General features: G+C 44.1%; 1 protein-coding gene across 9 annotated transcripts in view; it reads right to left on the bottom strand.

Annotated features, from left to right (window-relative positions):
* The window catches only part of RC3H1 (ring finger and CCCH-type domains 1), an 828,931-nt gene that overhangs the window by 725,207 nt on the left and 83,193 nt on the right, over positions 1-20,531 (bottom strand). The window lies entirely within an intron of this gene.

The following is a 20,531-nucleotide window of genomic DNA, read 5'->3' as shown; positions in this document are numbered from 1 at the left end:
TTAAATGCTAAATAGTGGTTTTAAGGCTTACAAATGGTACTCATTGGGGCAAAGACAACGGTGGTTGTGTGCAATAATTACCTCATAAATTACTGGCTATGGTATTGCCACTTTCCCTAACATGTCTACAACTAAAAAAGATGATTCGAAATTGGCCAAGTGCTTCCCAACAACCCACGTCCCTTAATTTAACAGTTTGGCTCTTCTGCACTTGGAATTTGGTAACCTGGAAGTATCATCCGGTTGCACCATCATCAAAAGTGCAATGGTTTTAACAACAACTTCATTCAACACTGTTAAAACAGTATGCCCAAAGAAGCCTAAAACAAATATCTTCAGTTACTCCTATATTTATTCCACTTTGCAAAACTAGGCCTTAACTAGAGCAGAATAATATTCCATCTTCCAGAAGCATTAAGATCCAAGTTCATCCTCATTTTAACGTAAAGGCCACTCTATAACTTTTTATGCAGATATCTATTTCCCTTGGAAATCAACTCAGTGTTGACAGTTTGTGGCCAAGTGTTTGAACCAGTCTATAAGGCAGACATGAAATATCTTTCCTAGAAAGCCTCATAGCTTTTGGTCACAACTTCCTTAAGGCGTTTTGGGGAAAGATAAGTTCACCCTTTACTTGCTTTCTGTAGAAATGTTACACCGCTCACAAATGTCAAAGTTATATTAGAATTTTTATCAGATTAATCTTAAGCAACCTGTGACTATGTCAAGACCCATATGCGAGGATTCATTTTTTTTTTTTTTATTGGATTGCTCAGCAGCCATGTTACTTCAACAATAGCAAGTAGAACAAACCTCATTTCCCATAACCCTTGGTAAATGATGAAGTCACAAACAAAGAAATCCATGTCCAATCAGGAGCCATCCATGTCCAATCAGGAGCCGCCATGGAGTATAATCCCCATAGTCCACTGCCAGTTGCCCTCTTTCCACGCTGCTCGTAGCCATACAAATTAAGTGAAAAGACTTTGTTCCTTTTTGTTTACATTCTGTTGTGCGGTGATTTGCCTTGCTTTTCCTTTTTAGCGAGGGGCTTGTACCGGATTCCTCAGCGGCACAGGAACGCTTTGTTGCTCCTTCGCAGGCACTTCTTATGTTATTTTCCCCTAATTAAGGGGTTGCAAGGCCTGAGCTTGCAGCGGTCCAACGACAGCTAAAGGGCGTGTGTTCCTTCCGGGTCCTGCTGAGATGCTTACCAGACTCATTGAACCGCAGATAGAGTGTCAGTTTCCCAGCTAGCCAAGCACTTCCGCCCATGGCGTTTAACAGGTGCATAATCCCCCACCAGCCTGTGGGATAAGGCCTTTATTCAGGAGCAGGGACTCCTGTTTTCAGGCAGACTGCTAGGCTGCAGTTCACAATACATAAGCCAGTTTTAGACATTTTGAGGGCGGTTGTCTGCCGGGCCTCTCCTACTGTGGATAGCCTAGGGAGGATTGCAATCTACCAGCTCACATACATTTATTGTCCCATAGTCAGACTTTTACAATCTGGTGCCTGCTAAAGACTTAATAACATTGTTGCTGTCTTGTGCTGCTAGTCAACCTCCTTTCACAAGAGCCTAGTGGGCTGACTGAAGAATTCTGGGCGCTCCATGGGGTTCACCTCCCCACCCAGCCCAACTTCCTCTTACCTGGTGGGTGGCCACTGCCTAGCATATAAAGCTGGCCTCTACCACCGACTCGTAGAAACTGTGCCATAGCTTGCATGACTAGATGGGGGGGGAGGGGGGGGGGGGGGGGGGCGGTATTGGACTTGGATTAGTTTGCCAGGTCGAAGAAAATATTTTTAGAAACGAACCCACTGCCACCCCTAGACTTACCCAGCCAAGGCCTCCGGTGCCCTAATTCTCCTGAATGTGCTCTCAAGCCGAGCCCAGCATGCCATTATATTTCTTGGTAAAGCGAACTGCGCTCTCTCAACTGAAGTGCAGGTCCTTGCTAATTAAGATCGACCCCAAGCTGGGAGAGTTGGCTACCTTAGAGGGAGGTCGGGTGGCGCAAGGCGGGTCCTTTGCGATCCGTTCCTCAAAGAGCTTGCCAAGATTATCTCAACATTCAACTCACTCAGCATAGCCCAATCCACTGTCAAGCACATTTTCAATGTGTGCGTTTTCCCCAGGCTGGTCATGATAGGGGGCGCTCGGGTGGCCGCTCCCAGTACTCCGCCTCCAGCACAGGCCAACCTTCTCAGCAGGGACAATGGCAGGATTACTTCTGCTTCGGGGGATCCTACGCCAACAAAGAGCAATCGCGCCACAGAGGTCACCGCAACGGACCCCACAGTGCAGGGGTTCTACAGGTCCCCCTTCCAACCAAACCGGTTTCCCACATCCCATCCTTTTCTCCGGGCAGGAGGCCACCCTGATTCAGCAAGAGATTCAGAAGCTTCTGGCAAAAGAGGCAAATTGTCCTCTGATCTCCACCCCCATCGACCCGGGGTTTATACTCAATCTGTTTCTGGTCCAGGAGCAAGATGTGGTCAGCGCCCGGTGATCAATCACCGGGAGTTCAACAAGTGGTTTACCGCCACTTAAAGATTGAGGGCATACACCTCCTCCATCATTTTGTTTGATCTAACGAGTGAATGGTCTTCAAAGATGCTTATCTCAGAGTGAACATTTTTCCACCACATTGACATTTCCTCCACTTCCAGAGCCAAACTTTCAAGTTTACCTCACGACCTTACGGCTCGGTCTTCAGCTCCTTGGTGTTTCATCAAGGTTCTGAAATCAGTGAGCGAATGTTTGAGGGAGCCTGGTATATGTCTGATAATATACCTGGACAATCTGCAGCTGATGGACCAATGCCCAAGTGCTCCGTCACGCCACCTACAAATGGCAGTGCATCTCTTTTAAGGCCTTGGTTTCGTAATCAACCAAGCAAAGCCAAGCCTAGTACCTTCGTGCTCCACCACCTTTCTGGGGTTTGGGATCGATTCGATGGTGACTACGCTAAGCCTTCCTTCCAGGAAAATAGTTAAAATCCTGCCTGAGGTGAGGAAAACATTACCGAAACAGAGAACCTCTCTCCACCGAATAGCAATTGTCATCCTCCACTTAGACCATTTTTCCAGAACCACTCTATTTTCGAGCCCTACAGCATTTGAAAGCATCTCATCTTCGCTGTGGCCTCATATACTCCCAAGTACTCTGTCAGACGAGACCAGGGAAGAGCATCAGACGTGTCTCTCCCACATGGAAGTGCGGAACAGCCACGCAATGCTCAATTCGCAATCGGATCTGGTAATCGAGTCAGATGCCAGTGGTTCCGGTTGGGTGGTAAGGGATCCACCGCAGAGCAGTCCCTGCACATCAACTGCTTGGAACTGATGGTGGGCTCCTTTGCAGTCAAAAGTTGGACCAGGGACCGGGTGTAATCGTGCATCCTGCTGAGGATAGACAATGTAGGCTCTTTAAATTTCAGGAACGGGCTCTTCCAAATAGGAGTGAGAAACTTCCACAGTCGGCTTGGTTGCAGGAAGAAAGGCAGCAAATGCCAGGGGACTATAAGGATTATACTACGTGGCAGCTGCTGATTGGACATGGACTTCTTAGTTTGAGACTTCATTTCCCATGGGTTATGGGGAAATAAGTTTGTTCTACTTGTTATTGTTGAAGTAACATGGCTGCTGAGCAATAAAATGATAAAAATACAGCATAGTCTTCGCCTCAGAGTCCTTTCTGTACTACCCCCACCCCACCACCACCCAAAATTATACCACAGAATGTTTTCTTTCTGGTCAAATGTATCTGGCCTTTAGCCACCCGAATAAAAAGACATTTATTCTTTAGGCAGAATATTAAAAGATAGAATTTCACTTTCCTCGTTTTCCTTAGTTCAGAGAAAGCAATCACTTAATTGGGTGAAGTTTGGGAGATTTGCAACAAGGTGAGTGCACTATTAAATAAACAATGCCAAGGAGGTGCACTGCTACTTACATTGTTGTTGGAGACGACAGGGCTCTGCTACTTTATAAAGACTTAGGTAGCGATTAGCGACGGTGGTCCTCCCACAGTCCATTTTTAATATATTGAATACCATTTTGATTAGTCTTATCTGGGGAGCTGGCCGTAGACGTATTAGCCTTCGGAAACTCCAATTAGGGACGTCAATAGGCGGTCTGGGGGTCCCCAACTTTCGAGGGTACTACTACGCTAGTCAGTTTCAGTGGCTCTCATACTGGACGGCGGGCAGGAATTTGCAAGAAATTGGACTTACACCGCAGAGGCCGAGGCGAGCTTCATTCTTTGCTGCGGCCGAGGGCTCTGATCCCCCCCCGGACTGCCCCCTCCTGTAAAGGACTGCCCTGTGCTGCTGGAAGAAGGGCCTATCCTACACGTCTGAGGTAACACCATACGCAGCGAATATCCCCATATTAGGCATCCCTACACCACAGGGGAGACTTACACGAACCAGAATACAGGAGCGGAGGAGGTGGGAGCGTTTTTTGGAGATGGTAGTCTGCCGGACCATGACTCCTTCTCGCAGGCCACGGGAGCACCACCACGCCTATATTTGTTACACGCCACAGTGACGTATTATATTGAACCACATGGGCCCCACAGAGGAACAAACCCACACAACATGAATTAGTACACCTTTTATATTACATGGGACCTGGGGGTCATTTGGTACGTTGGCTGTATACTGGGATCCGGGCAAATGCAGCGTTTCCGCTCATATTCCTTAGGGCACACTGGGCAGATGATTCTGGGACCGAGTTCACGGACAGAGCATGGAAGAGTATGCTAGAACACCCTAAAAGAGTATCGCGTAACGCACGACTTAAATTCATCCAGACGATGGTGCTACATAGATCGTATCTTACCCCAAAAAAAATTAATTGTATGTTCCCGGACTCCCCACATTGCTGCCCCCCTTGTAAAGGGGAAGATGCGAACTTTATCCACACAATGTGGTCTTGCCTTCGACTACGGGAACACTGGGGTGGTGTACGCCAGGCCCTAACCACAGTGACACAACTACCGGTCCCAGACGAGGCCTTACTTTGCCTTGTGGGCCTGCGTAGACGCTCAGGGATGCAAAAAGTGCGTCTGAGATTCCTAGATCTAGCACTCATTTTAGCGATCAGGGCTCTGACGATGAAATGGAAGTCCCCCAGACCCTCTTCGGTTGCCGCTTGGCAGGCGAATATGCTTCAATGGGGTCGGGCGGAGGGAGCTGCTCTCCGAAGAGAAGAGGAGAGTGGTCTGAGGAGGCAACCTGTAGCACTGGATTGGGAAACCATGATGATTGCATTAGACACACTCGAACTGTCCCCCACACAAGATGCAGCGTCCCAGTAATACACACGGGCGATCAGTGTTTTTCGAGTAGTAGGCCCTGTAGGCTCAAGACATAGCAACTTCATTCTGGACACTGTATCCTTTAGCAGGATGATTATGTATAGAATTCCCACGGGCAATACGAAAGCTGAGACAAGACAGACAAGAAGGGGGACAGGGTGGGAGTGTGCAGGGGGGTTTGTATAAGTTCCTGTTAGTTACATGTAAAATACACACCACTGTAATGACACTAAGGGTGTAATTTGTTAATTGCTCGATTGGTAACGCGGATTTTACTTGGGTGGGTCTTGATTGTCCTCTGACAATATGCTTACTGACGAGTGTGGTCTGGTTATGGGGATTGTTATGAATGGAAAAGACTGTACCCAATGATTCACCCCGATATTGCACTTGTCATATTGCGGTCATTAATTAAGTGTGTTAAAAAAAAGGTAGCGATTCGCGACAGAGTGAGGTGATCAGTAACCAAGCTGGTAACTGACTTAGAAGTGATGATTTCACTCCTTCCAAAAACCAGTTCTCAACTGGACTACACTGCAACATTCATTTCATGCTGAGAAAAAAAGATATCAGTCAGCTGTGTGATCACAACAAAGCAACCAGAAAGAGGAGTGGGTGGGAACCACTGGATGACACTCCTCACCCTGGTTCTCCACTTCAGCTAGAATCAGACGTAAATGGCCAGACTATAAAATTGAGAAAGAAAGGAGCTTCATTCTTATCGTTGCAATCAAAAACATACTTCAACACCTTTAGGAGGTTATAAACAACTAATAGGCCTAGGAAACTCTAAATGTATTGAAGCCAATTCACGTGCCATCTGCAGTAGTGGTGCATTATGTTAGTTAATAGATGACACTTGTATGTCAGTACAACACAAAGCAAAAATGTGGGTTGAATTTTGAGGACACAACCACTATATGTAACAATTAGGTGGGTTGATTTAAAGTGGCCAACGCATGATAGTTCTAATTCTGTAGTGAGCGAGTTTGTGAATGCAATGCTGCACAAGTCGCACAAATCAAACCTCCACACCATCTGTGGTAGAAATGCGAATTAAAAACTTAAGGTTGCTGGCTCTTCCACCAGATACCCAGCTCCCTCTGTGTAGATCTGAAGACCCCAATGCAGGAAAAAAGTGCAGTGTAATCAAGGCAGGTACCATTGAAGAAATGTTTTTGCAACTATGGAGTGCATGCAAATGAAAGAAAGACCAGCAGTGGGCTCAGTCCTGTCGTTTAAACTTTCAGCAAGAAATTAACTTCAAATGATTTACTCTTTCCAAAACAGAAGCTGGACTTGGGTAAACAACGGATCAAAAATGTGCTAATGAGTAACAGTATCAATCCTTCCAAACAACCACAATCCTTAACTATTTCTATGAAATCGGACAACTGTGCTAGTGTTTCAGTCTCAGTCAATATGTGGTACCGATATGGGTTAGACATGCGGTTTTTATGAAAGAACTTCCGTAAAAGTGGACAATGGGTAGGTACACTGTGGTAGAGAGAGGCTGAAAGATCACTTGTTTCCCCTCATCTGTTTGTAGGCCCTGAACGTCCTTGTTGTGGACGTTACAGTGCCACACTAAGGATGGCTTTTTATGTTAACTCACAAGGTGGGGAAAGGAGCCTTTGTGTTGAGGATACTGTGGCTGATGGCCCACTCCCATTTATGCTCACTTTGCCACTGGATTCAAGCGAGCCGGGCTGAAGACGGATGGAATGCCAGAAACCGGTCCTCGGAAGTTTGTTTCCGGTCCAGGGAAGGCATGGCTTGGCAGTTAGGGCTGGACTGTTCCCATGAGGCACAGGGTCAGACTGATTTGCATATGGCCATGTCTGAACTGGGGTGGCAGAGTGGGCTAAAGAACGGTGATGGAGTAAACCCAGATCTGTTGACTGGGTGTGCGTGTTTGATTGGTTCAGATGCTCAGTCCATCACCACCCCATTTTATACCATTCCCATTTATGGGCACAACAACTAGTTTTCAAATTTCCTACCTCCTAAATATTGACTTTAATATTAGACTTTCTGCTACATGGGCATGCCTGTGTCACCCAATCACAGGCAGGATAATTCCCATTTTAGTCTCCCATGCTTAAATTACACACGTGGGTGGAAATGTAGACGCTTGATCAAGACAAGGATTTACAATGCAATAGGTCTCGCATTTACGTGAGTTTAAGCTATTGGCATTGTAAATGACAATTCCTTTTATTTATGTTTTAAAAACGAAAACAAAAATAAAAGGCATTGTCATTTGCAATGTCAATAACTCAAACTCGCGTAAATGCAAGACCTATTGCATTGAAAATGTTTGTTTTTTTGTTTACGCATTCCTAGCCTTCACATAAACTCCAGGAATTGAACACTTAACCTTCTGAGTAGGAGTCTATAATATTATCCAGAGGTGCTTGTGCACACAAAATGCTGCAGACAATGTTTTGAGCTACAATCCAAATGACACACACCGACCGATGTCCAGGAAAGCCATAAAAGCAAGAGCAAAGAATAACACATTTGGCAGGCACATAAGAAGAGATTTAACCTAAGAATCAACCATAGTGCATGCAGCATAATCCCGACCAACATGTGTACCTAGGTGATCTGAAGACAGGCATGGGCTTTGGTCTGAAGACGTTCAGGTGCCCACCTAGTATTTACACACATACTCCTTCCTATGTTCAGAATGTAAGTCTGCTGAACTTTAAATTCCGGTACTTGTTTCAGCCCGACGGGACTGGAAAGTGTTGGGTACCATCTTGAGACTATCGCTGCTTGGTAGCGCGCCTGAGCTGAGATGACCCGTTCCCCTTCCATTTACCACGAAAACACAGCCCTTCAATATGCAAAGCATCACGTAATTATTAGGGCTCTTACACCGCAGCCATTAAGCCTCCGATTACTGAGAGCAGATTTGGGCCCGAGCTTCCCCCCTGTAGGGTCTTATTATAATTGACCACACCACAATCCAGTTGATGTATTTTATTTAGGTATGGAACAAACAACATCCATGGCCCTGCCAGTCAGATACGGATCAGGAGTGCACCTTGGAATGTTTACAGCACAGAGGGTCAGCCCAACAGTGGCAGAAAAGGAGGGGGAACAGAATGTACCAACATTGCATTTAGGAAATTACAACACATCTCCTACCCCATAACAGAACAGCACACAACAGGTACTCCCCACATGATGTAGTCTCTCAGCCTCTCAGGAACTAGAACACCCCAAGTGGACTGATCAGGGGAGCACGGCCTTTACGTTGCCTCCAACTTCCCATGTCCTGTTCAGTTAGTCCAGGTCTACGTAGTGCATATTTACATCTTATCCTGATATTTCCTTATTCTTCCTGCAATCTGTTCTTTATCATTCATCTCCTCCTCCTTTCCCCTCAGCCATAAAGAACTCATCTTAGTACCTGGTTCTTTTCCTCTTTTTTCCCTTAATTTAAACAGAGATAACCCCGTCACACTGAGTGGCGTGACCGGGTACAACCCATTCGTTTCTTCTAGGGCTTTTCCCACCTTAGTCATGCTGCTATTCAACTGTATATTCTCTTGGAACATCCCATTCACTCTAGACAGTGCAATATTGTTCTATGCAAGAGCTCACTGATATGTAACGGAATCGTCTGGGTTCCTTTGTCCATCACCCATGTTTAAGGAACTACTTCATTCCTGAACATTTCTTGCAAGGACACTATCTCCAAGCTAGTACTCACATTTTCCACAATTATCCTCACCACTCCCTTGGAGTGATTGTCAACCAGGGAGATGATGACCCTGCCTTCCCTACTTTTTACCTCCCGGGGTCCCACAAGGTCCATTGCTAATTTCTCCCCTGGTGTATTAGGTACTTCAACTGCCGCTACTGGATCTTCCCTGCTCAATTTTGTATTATCATTCTTAGCACAATTGCTGCACTGTCTAATGTGTATCTCTACCATGGTGTCCACTCCTGGCCACCAGTGAAGAATTTTGACTTCGTTTTCCGTTAGACTGCAACCCAAATGGCCCTCCAGAATCACACAATACTTTCTCTCATGTTCTCCAGTGCCATAAGTTTCCTCCCTCTGAACAGGTTCTGTCCTTGGACGACTAAATTGTGTCTGACCTCCCAACACTCCTTCCCCTGTTCTACTAGTCCTCCACATTTCTTGGGCCAACCTCCGGCCACTGGTGCTTCCAGTTTGGGTATGACTTCAACTTCCTCCTCAGCTCGGAGATGTCTAACTGCCCAATAATACACCACAACCTCTCTCTCCTCTTCAGAATACCGTGATTCAGCTTCAGTGAGGGACCCTGAAGCAAGGACCATTATCTTACCTTCCCCTGCTACACCTTTGCACTGGGTGACACCTATTCCTTTAGTACCTGCATCTGTAATTATTACAGTGTCCATTCCTGTTTCCAACTGTCCAATAAAAGGTGCATTCATTCTCTTGCACTTCACCTCATCACAGCATAGTCTTATTTTGTTATTGCTCTCTTTCGCTATTGTTTCTATGGTCGCGACCCATTCAGAGTTCTCCGCAGGCTCCATCGCCTCCTGCCTCAAATATTTTCCAATTTCCTCTTTAGAAGGTTCTTTCGTCAGAAATGAATTCTCAGTGGGAACTTCTTTTAGCTCTTCTACCACTTCTACACCACACACTCTTCTTCCTACCAGCATAACTGGCTCTTCAGCTGTGGAGTCTAGTTTCATCCTTAGCTCTTTCTGATGTGCCCATCCAAGTAAGTTTGGCCCCACTGTCACCACATAGACCTTACCTACAGTACTTCTTCCCTTAAAAGATAGTCTACTAGTGATCATTCCTTCCAAGGGTATTTTCTCTCTGTTGTAACCAACCGGGCATGCATCAGGAGTTTGCAACATTACCCCTCTTTTCTGCGATTTTTCCTTGTATGTCTTCACATTGATAAAAGTAAATTGCGAACAAGAATCTGCATATACTTCTATTGCATCACCATTAACATCAATTACACATTTAGGTAATGTTACCGTTCTGACAAAGTTCCCATGTTTGTTGTCTATGCATAACACATAACCTTCTTCACTTACATCACAGTTGCTTACTAAATTCAGATTTTTTTTAAATATCTTTGCATGCTCTTTCAAAATGCCCTTTTCTATTACATTACCTGCAAGTTGCAGTTCTAGCCAAGCAACTGATGCTGTTCGCTAAATGTCCTGTACTACCGCACCTAAAACATTTCAGTCTGTTCCCCTCGTCTTATCTCTCTTTGTTTTGTTCCTTATAAAATTCTCTTCCCTTAGTATTCTTTACAGCATAAACTCCTCTGTTGTCCTCCCTACTGTCACCAAATTCATTTACCTTGCTCCCCTCAAGTATGTTCATTTCTTTCACACATTCTGCTGTGTGTTCCACACTCTTGGCTATATCGATAGCATTTCTCAAATCTGGATTTCCTAACAACAACTTCTCCTGGATTTTCTTATTGTTGGTGCATCTCACCAACTGATCTCTTATAAGTGATTCTGTTAAATCACTAAATTCACATGTATTTGCCACCCTCTTAGGCAAGCTATGTAGTTCCCTACCTTCTCACTTTTCCCTTGTACCCTTCCATAAAACTGGTCTTTTTAACACCACATTTATCTTATCAGCATATTTCAACTCCAATTTCTTCAAGCTTTGATCATATATATCCATATCACCTTCTTCTACTACCCCTTCCAGATCTGGTAGGCTGTCAAATACTTTCCTTCCCTCAGTTCCTAGATTTATCAGGAGTATATTCTGCCTCCTTATAGCTGAAAACCCACTTGCACCTATTGCAACCAGATAGGATTCAAAACCCTTTCTCCTATCTTTACATGGCAGCACTGGCTCCCCTTCCTCTGTTAGGAAGGGTGGTGGTTGGTTCATGCTAGCTGCCGCCATATCTATGGTGACTAGCTTTGTGGGAACACTCACTACTAACTGTACTACTAACACCCAGTGCACTACCTAATTGCTATATTAGCGCAGTACTATTTGCCAGATGCTTCCTCCGCGTAATGCCTATACCCTTAATTTGTGCTAAGTCTACAATACATTTGCTTACCTGCTGTTTCACTAACTTCCCATAAACCGTTTACAATATTATGATTTACGCCTAAAATTCACTACTTTACTTCAGCACTCTCCTTTGCCTACTTGTTACCTCATTTACAATTGCTTTTCACCACATTTACTTGTAAAATCCTTTAACATCTGTTATGCACAAAATTATTTCTTGTCACAACTTTCCTATGGTGCTCTCCATACACTCTAGGTGACCCAAATATTTAAGTTCCTTAGTTCTTCAACGAGTTCTTCAACGAGTTCTTCTACTTTTCCTCCCTAGTGTATCTGCCAACAAATTCCACAACACCGCTTGAAGAATCAGCCGCTGACTGTATTTTAGCTTCCTCAACACCTCTCTCACTCTCACCAGACTGTTCCAGTCGCCTCACACGTCCTAGTCTCCTCAGATCCTTCTCAGAACTCCGCTACGCACTGCCTGTAGTCTCTCCTTCTTACTTCACCTCAAATAGTCAATTACGCCGAATCCTACGCTTCTATGCACACCACCCCCTCAGAAAGGATTCCGAGTTGCTCTATTCTTTTCTCCAACCTTGTTCTGCTGCCTTATGCAGTTTTTTTTTTTTAATTGAATCTGCCGATGTGCTTCACAGAGATCTTTTGGAGAATCAGCCGCTGACGAAATCTCTTAGTTTCCCGATGGGCCTCTCTCGCTCTCACCGGGGTGTTCACGTTTCCTCACACGCTACAAGAACGTCCCTGTTCTTGTGAAAACTCCTCTCACTGCACGATGTGCCGCTTCACCAGCCAGTTGCAGCTTGCTCAGATTCCCCCGAAGCTCCGTCCACCACAGGACTTCTTCCTCTCAACAGACTGCGCCACCGCTCGCTCCTGTCACACCAATGCTCCGCTCACCGAACGATGTTCCTCATCAACATCGCTCAGTCGGCTTTCCGCTGCTTGCTCCGGTCACTACCATGGCTCCGTTCTCCTCAAGCAGAGCTGCCTCACAGTCGCCTCTTAGACCACTTTTATTTGCACCGGGCGCACAGTAAGTATCACTTATTTCCCTCTGTCACAGCTCGTCACTTTCAACAGATCGTTTCCTCACAGCTGTTCACAATCACCAGCTCGCCGATCTGCCTCCATTGTCCTCAACCTCCTTTCACAGTTGTCAAACGTTCTTCAGGTCTTCACGCACCTTCTCTCTTTCTCATCCCGCTTAGTTACTTTTTCCTTTAAAGCATTACACTTCTTCTTTACGTGTAACGTTCCGGACGTGGTCTCCTAGTGAAAATAAAGCGCAAACTCCAGCTGCATGCAAAGCCAGTCATTTGCCAAACTAGTGACTCACAAGAAATCCCCCCACAACGGTGTGATCAGGAATCATAAGAGGACGAAGCAACAAACCACATACCAGCATGCTGCTCGGTGGTGATACTCACAACACCAGCCGCACAACCGAAAGACATGCACGGCCCCCAAAGTGAAAGAGGACCGAGCTACAAATAAAACAAGCTCTCGCCATTGGGCAAAGGCAGCCGCTTGTTTATATTTGAATCGCGCTTTCACTTAAAGTGAAAGCGCGATGCAATAATAAACATGCGCCCGCCCTTGCCAAAGTCGCCATTACACAAATAATAAAAAAAGTGCTTAACCCAGTAATTAAAGGAGACCGTGTCAGGCCGCAAGTAAATCTAGTCCAGGTGGGCGAGCCCAAAAGGAGACAGGGCGGTAACAAAGAAGCCTTGTTTTCAATGGGAAGCCAACGTTTAGCATAAATGATTACGCCAGTCAATAGGAATGAAGGGCGGGGCTTCAAGTCCCCTGCTGAAATCTACTCTATTACAAAAAGCCTCGCAGAGCGAGCAGCGCATTTGCGCTGTATCGCAGGTCTGCGAGACCTAAAAAACAACACGAGCAGAGCAGACTGCTTCTGTGTTGGAGGTAAACTGCTTACATCCATCATCCCGCTTGTAACAGAAACCATACACTACGCCATTGAAATTGCTGGCTCTAGCTCTTTCTAAAAAAACTTAATTAAAATACACTGAATGCACAGATAGGCTGTATTTGCAGAGCTGTAACTGTCTGCTCACAAAGAAGGGCTTACAGCCCACTGCTAATACTGGTACACAGATTGTGAAAAATCACCGTCCTTGAAATTGCAAAATTTCACAAGTCAAAAACACAGCGGTATTGAGAGGAAGGTGGACTAGGGATAGCACAGCAAATCTTATGACATACCCATCCATGCACAGTAGACTAAATAGGTAAATATTAACAAGCAGGAGTCAGAGGTGATGGTGGGGTAGGGTACATAGGTAGAAAATGGGGCGAGGCTGACAGATTTTAAAAAACAACTCCTTCCTTTCTCTCTTAATTGTTGAAGATTACACCGCACCTACAGCATTCAGGTACAGTGTAGTCATGCGGAAGTGTCCATTAATGCGGTCATCAAGGGTTGAGTGCTGCTGAATTAGAAGTGGTAAAAGGCCTACTTAGAGTACAGAGGAGTGATAGCCGACACAAGCAGATACAGGACTAAAATGTCGAACAAGCTGCTGGGTGCATTTAAATATGTGGCAGCCATGGATTAGAATACTCTTCAGCGTGTGTCAGATTCTGTGGACCAAAGGGTGCGTCAAATCTAGATGGTTCTTGGGTCAGGTAGGCGACGAACAGTAGCACCCGCCACTCCACAAAGTACCCCAGGTTGAAAAGACCAGGGGACTACTAAGGCTGGACACTCCAGATAGTCCTCAATCTAAAATGAATACAATTAAAACAGCTGCTTCATCTCTTCTGTATAGGAACAGCGATGCTGCTGTTACAAGATGATGTGCAATGACTAGTTGTAGTGCGTAAGATCCACTAGTCAATGAAATACTCATTGTTGCAATACTAAGTATACAAAATCAATGTTTAATGTATTTGCGCTCACGAATTCTAGGTTGTCAGGTGTCCTACATCCGAAAGCACCCTAAAATATCACTTCAGATAATACACCTGACAAAAGCTCTCCTGACCCATGTCAAGCTGGTGACTGTCCCCAAAGATCCACCTCACAGAACAGATAGGTGAATTACTCTCAAGCCATGACATGGAAGATGCCCTGGCCCATACCAAGATGTAGGAAACAAAAAAGTGAAGTGCAATCCGGGGGGGAAGCAAACTCAAGAGTTACTCCAGCAATGTGAGCAGAAGTAGGAATGGCACCAATGCGGTATTTGCAGTAAGCATAATGTGCCAACACCTTCCAAGTACACCACACTAAAAGCACAAACATACCTGGGGGAGACCACTGAACAACTTTTACTGCGAGAATACATGCGACAGATAAATAAATAGCGGGGGGGAAAAACAGACAATTGGCCAAACTCAAGAGCGGAAGCACTGTTTAGTATGTGCGGTTAGTTTGTGGCACTCTCCCTCTACTGTGTAAAATAATTTAATCGGGGCTCCTAAAATGGCAAACTATTTTCTTGCAAGTATGGTCTCAATTTTTAAATACTGCAAACAAGCTTAAGATTTTTATAGGCGCTAGAGGACACCCTCTAACCTACAGACAAAACTAATTTGCAGTAGTGCTCATCAATTTATCACACAAGATCTATGCAATGTATAGGAAATCTGCCTTTTCTGTGTGATCACCCCATATTTCTCATCTTTTGCTGGATCCTATTGTTTTAGAACTCTGTACACTATATGGTACAATGTGCACCCAAGGTCTGGAAATTAAATGACACTAGTGGACTGCAGCATCTTTTGTGACACCCACTAGAATGGTAGCACAAACATTGCTTCAGGCCTACGCAGAGTAACCTGATGGTAGCAGTGAAAAAACTGCAATTCAACTTGTCTAACACTTTTGACAGATCAAACGTACCTTTTAAATATTCATAAATCACCCCTATAAGGCAGGGTGCATTCCATTTCAAATTAGGACATGTAGAAATGTAATGTTAACATTTCCTTACAGTGAGTAGCCCCCAAAAGCTACTTTTTACTGTGACGGCTTAGCTGTCCAATGCAGAAAACCAAAGTACAAATTAAAGTGATAATTCTGTATCTTGTGAACTAGCTAGAAAAATTAGACAACTATTTATAATAGGTTTTTAAAAACAATTAAATTGTTAAGCCGGAGTCAATGAATAATAAGGTAAACTAGTGTTTAGAATGTTAACTTGTCCTTGAATGAAGTTCCTGGAGGCTAAATCTGAATAGGTGAGAAAAAGTGTGGAGTGTTTCCAAGAAGCAAAGGCTAGGCCGACCTGAATGGGCAGAGAGGGCTTCTATGAACCGGACAGAATATGGGGTGTGTGAGCAGCCTTTCTGACATTACAATGTCAAACCCTGCTTGAAAGGTCAGGTGCTGTATTTTACAAATGACACTGTGGGAGCACTTGAAAGGATTATTTTGGCATCCTGTGTCTGGTGTCTGAAAAAGAGGGGAAAAAGAGGGAAAGGAGGGGGAAAAGGAGGGGGAGAAAGAGGGGGAGAAAGAGGGGTGAAAAGAGGGGGGGAAAAGAGGGGGGGAAAGAGTGGGGGGAAAGAGTGGGGGGAAAAGAGGGGGGAAAAAGAGGGGAGGAAAAGGGGGGAAAGAGGGGGGGGAAAAGAGGGGGGGAAAGAGGGGGGGAAAAGAGGGGGGGGAAAAGAGGGGGGGGGGAAAAGAGGGGGAAAGGAGAAGAGAACAGAAAGAGGAGAAAGAGAGGACAGAGAGGAAAGAGGAGAAAGAGAGGAAGGAGAGGGGAGAAAGAGAGAGAGGAGAAAGAGAGAGGAGAAAGAGAGAGAGAGGAGAAAGAGAGAGGAGAAAGAGAGAGAGAGGAAAAAGAGAGAGAGGAAAAAGAGTGAGTGAGTGAGTGAGTGAGTGAGTGAGTGAGTGAGTGAGTGAGTGAGTGAGTGAGTGAGTGAGTGAGTGAGTTTGTTTGGGGGGGGGGTTCCAAATGCACTTCTGTGGTGGAGTAGGAATTAAAAGACTCCAGTCAAAAAGTTAAATCTTTGACAAGGACAAACTTGGTTGGTGTATCTGAGCCACGCTCCATTGCGGTCACGATCAAATTGAACTTAGCTCTCGGTCTACTGCGGCTAATGACTATTATTGTCACTTTATGCTTCTATTCCTACTTAGAACTTGAAAAAAATATATATCTCCGATTCCGCTTATTGGATTTTTTTTCATTTTGGTGTTATTTTATTACATTTTACTCGATTTTTCTAATTTGTTTTGTGTTGCATTCCAACTTTATTATTGTTGTGGAACTGCATAAATACTTTAAATATTGCTGCAAGTTAAGCCTCTTGGATCTGTGTCCTAGCTATCAAGGGGTTGAGCTCAGGCTAACTTAGTGACTTTGAGGGTACATCCTGATATGGGTTATCATTATTCCTTGAGGTGGATAGTCGCACCCGCATCCACCCTAAAAAACGATCCAATTTCTTACACTATGTAAAACCCAGCAATCAACCCAAATATTTCAAGTAAGATGACTGGGCATATTTAGACAACTGCCCAAAAGCAATGTTATACCATATATTGATACACAGGAATTGCTGAAAGTAAAACGGGGCAATAATGTGTAAAGGGCTAATGAGAGCACTAAAGACAAAAGCTGAAATTCATTCTTGCCTTTTATTTTGCCTCGTTTTCATACCTAGCTGGCAAAGCCCCAAAATGTGTTACACGTTCTGCCAGTCCTAGCCTTTCATCCAAAATTATTTTGCATACTGGAATTTTTTTTTCATCCGGACAACATTAAAGGTGAAACTACAAGTCCAAAACGCAATGGGCGTTTTGGCAAAAATACCAAGAAAGTCTGAAACTACTGCTCAATACTTGGCAGCTGTGAAAACAGTTACAAATTCGAACACTGCAATGTATTCAGTTACTCCCTTTAATAACATACACAAACGAATCACTGCAACATGCTTCTGGCATACCTAAAAGTGTGACAGTGTGATTGATCCTTTATAAGAAATGAGGGTGTGAGACATTGGGTATTATTTGAAGGATGCCCATTGACACCTACTTGCAGTCGAGATACGCCGGATGAAAGAGTTACTAATCGCCCATCAGAGTGGGCAACCACAACTACATTTTAATTTCACTAAAAACGCAGCACTTTTTAAGCATGATATTTGCCTATCGTTTATAAGAAATACAACGTCACAATGCCAGTCTTCAACAAATGGGCAATATCTAGACAACCACGTGTTAAAAATTTGTATTTTTTGCAGCAGACACTAAGCCTGCTAAAACTTTTACTACATGAAGTGCAACTGCAAAAGGAGTCTTGTTCATACAATGACCAATGTAGAATGAGAGTAAAATGAAAAAGAAAATAAGATAGAAAGAGGAAGAGACAAATAAGCAAAGAGGGAAAGCAAGAGACAAAAAGAGAAGGAAACATTGTAACGAAATTGCTAGCGATACATAGGCAAGTTTGATGTAAAAATTTACATTTTCTTCATAACAGGCTACTTTGCCTGGACGTCACCTCGATCCTAGATTGATGCAATGTACAATAAATAGAAGAGGGCCTTCACTCAACTGGACACACGTTTTACCGTCTTTGTACACATTGTAAACCTGTCTGTTTACTACAGTTCTGTTTGGTACAGGACTGAGGCGTTGTTAGCATTATAAACCAACTCTAGATTCCTCTTTTCTTGGATTTTGAATGACTTGCCAGAATGTCAGGAGAAAGTTTGGGGATTTGCCTTAGATGATAAAGATCTCTGTACTGGTTATTCATGCAGAGCAAATTTACTGATAGAGGTGTTTCTTATGTGTACTTGTCTACCCCATATCAGCTAAGGATTAAAACCAAAACGTCTCCTTTAACATGCTTTCAAAATTATCAAAGTTTGAAAATAAAATCACGCCAATCTCTAAAGTTACATTATCTGCCTCAAGAGCATTCCAAGAAGGCAGTGATTCTTCCAAGAAGGCAGTGATTCGGCAGGGAGATTATGTCACCATTCCAGAATTTCAAGCTTGAACTCAAAATAAATATAACTGGGTTTAAGATGAATATTACACTGCATCTTGGCTACACTGGTGACAACACTTTCAGTTCCACAAAAGAATGCGCTACTAACCTTCGCACTATTCAACTGGACTTCAATTAACAGACAAGCTCAGGCTATCAAAGATTGAAAATCTAAAACTCTAAAAACATTTTTTTAAAGTTCCACCTCCAAATGGAAGCCTGGACACATCTCTTTAGCTGCGATGATGAGCACTGTGCCATTTTTAAAGACAGACAAGTAAATAAATGCTTTAGATCATTATTCTCAATCCACCAGATAGAATACTTTAGAAAAGACCAGGCAATTAAAAATGGATAAACACTGGTAGAACAAATTCCACAAAGTACTTAGCCATCATTTGAAGAAAAGAAAGCCAACATTGTGGATAAAAGGAAACCAACCCAGAGTCAAACTCTGCAGAGTAGGGAAACGGACACCCATCAAACTCCAAAATGAAGGGCAGTCAATCCAAAATAGACCCAAGAAAAATATACCAAATCATCAAACCTAGAATTAATTTAGAAACCAGCCTGGTTGAACCAAACAACACATTCAAAGAAAATTAGAGCTACCCGATCAAACTGCTACAAAGGCCATACAAACAAACCGAACCAGACGCCAGGAAAGGCAAATTAATCCAACCCCAAAGGACACCAGGAAGGTCAACCAACCCTCACTCCGTTGGGAACAGGAAGTCCCAATACAAGTGGACTTCATAAAAAGTAAACCCTATCACATCTAGTTGTAGAAAAGACATCCCTTGACCCCCCATCTCCATTAACGTCACTTAACACAATGAAAGGTAACCGTCACACAGAGCCCCTTAGAGTTCCAAAAAATGCACAACAAAAGCCCACTAAATTTCCCATTAATAAAAATCTTACTTCTTTGATCTCGGCCAGGCCTTGACACCTCTCTCCTTTACTCTCATACTCCCATCTTTTAACACCTTCGCACTCCTGTTGACCTCGCCCTTAACTCGGCCACTACTGTGACCTCCGCTACCTCTGATATTCTCACCCTCCCTGGCAACCAGGCGCTTAGATTTAGGTGCCCAACAGGAATAATCATTTTGTACGGTAATATACAAAGGTGTTATAAGGATATCACTTCACCTACCACAATCCTTCCTCGTGCATTCAATTTGTTTTCAGTGCAGCTCCAGTGTTTTGAAGCGACATTAGAGAGGGTAAAGTGTTACACAATTAACCATTATAAAAACATTTCAAATCTCCGTTCACTCAGATATTTAATAGGACGTCCGAATGACCCAATAAAAGGTTCAAGGCCAAACGAGGCGCCAAACTCAACGCCCTATGCATTGTGAACCTCATCGCAAATCATTCAGAGATACATGGAAACCAGTTCTCTACTTCCAGACTGCCAGGAACTGCACAAACTCTATTCCCCAGGAGCCTACGGCAGTAAACTACCACCCAATTCACTTCAGGTAGTCTGCTTTGCAAGTAACAAGCCTGCTGGTGTCCAGCTGTGCAGAGCACAGCCTCTTGCACGCGTCCTGCGGTGCACAACACCTACTTCCTATGGATTGTTTTGCTATGCACATTTCCCAATAATTATGTGTGAGCTGCTGGGTAAATCACTAAGCCAGGACCTGCCTTGCTGTGCAAATCAATACAGTAAGTTTCCCAGCCTCAGCCAATGTGTGCTGATGCGCCAAGTCTGTGCGAGCACTTTTCCCACTGAAATTAAAATAAATCCTGGTCCCGCAAAGGGAATTACTTGTTGTGTCTCCTAACTGTTGTTAATGTTAAACTTTAAAGCGCGCATGTTAAAGATTCAGAACTGAAAGGACAAGCAGACTCTACGGAAAATTAAAGCTGCGAGTTGCAGTTTTACACGGATCTCGGGATATGTTTGCAGCAAAATGGTATACTTCTGGCTTAATGCTAACATTTTTCTAGAAGTCCTCAAACTGCTGAGCAGGCAAACAAATGGCGCCTGTTCGCTTCTGTAAAGATTGTAAGGCTTTACACAAAATATGAAATATCATCTGCAAACAATGAAAACAGGCAGCTCCAAACAGATTAAACGGGGAAACCCACCAAAATGCTGACAGTAAAGCCCCTCAGGCTGGTGCGCATGATGTGGGGAGAGCACTACTCACGAGCTAATGAGGAA

The sequence above is a fragment of the Lissotriton vulgaris genome, chromosome 1_1, assembly GCF_964263255.1.
Source record: "Lissotriton vulgaris chromosome 1_1, aLisVul1.2, whole genome shotgun sequence".
Classification (NCBI taxonomy): Eukaryota; Metazoa; Chordata; class Amphibia; order Caudata; family Salamandridae; genus Lissotriton; species Lissotriton vulgaris.
The sequence above is the reverse complement of the archived record's forward strand: the minus strand, read 5'-3'. Positions and strand labels throughout refer to the sequence as shown.